We start from the raw sequence: 410 nt of genomic DNA, 5'->3' as shown, positions 1-410 counted from the left end.
GCATGCATCATGGCACTAATTTGCTCGTCCATAATAAATGAGAGCGCTCACGTTCTCTTCTCTGTGTAGTAGAGTAGCAAACTGGAGCTCAATGCATCATGGGCAGTCAGGGGAGAGGAGCCTGCCTCACCGGTACTCACTGGAGAACTGCGGCCCCAGGGCCCCCAACAACCCCCATACCGGCAGCAGCGGCGTCCGCCTGCCCTACATTGTATGTCCTCTCATTATCCCAGGACTTATTCATCACTATATGGCAGGGATGCCCAGTGGGACAGGAAGATCACTGCGAACCGAGGACAGAACGTCCTCTAGTAAAAGACTCATGTGTGCAGTGATTTTGCGCCTAATAGATGGTCGTACGTTGATAAATGTCAGTTCTCCTCTGTCGAGAGGAGGCGGGTTTTGATGAT

Source organism: Sinocyclocheilus grahami, unplaced genomic scaffold (genome assembly GCF_001515645.1).
Source record: "Sinocyclocheilus grahami isolate Dianchi unplaced genomic scaffold, SAMN03320097.WGS_v1.1 scaffold178.1, whole genome shotgun sequence".
NCBI classification, from domain to species: domain Eukaryota; kingdom Metazoa; phylum Chordata; class Actinopteri; order Cypriniformes; family Cyprinidae; genus Sinocyclocheilus; species Sinocyclocheilus grahami.
Note: the sequence above shows the minus strand (reverse complement) of the source record.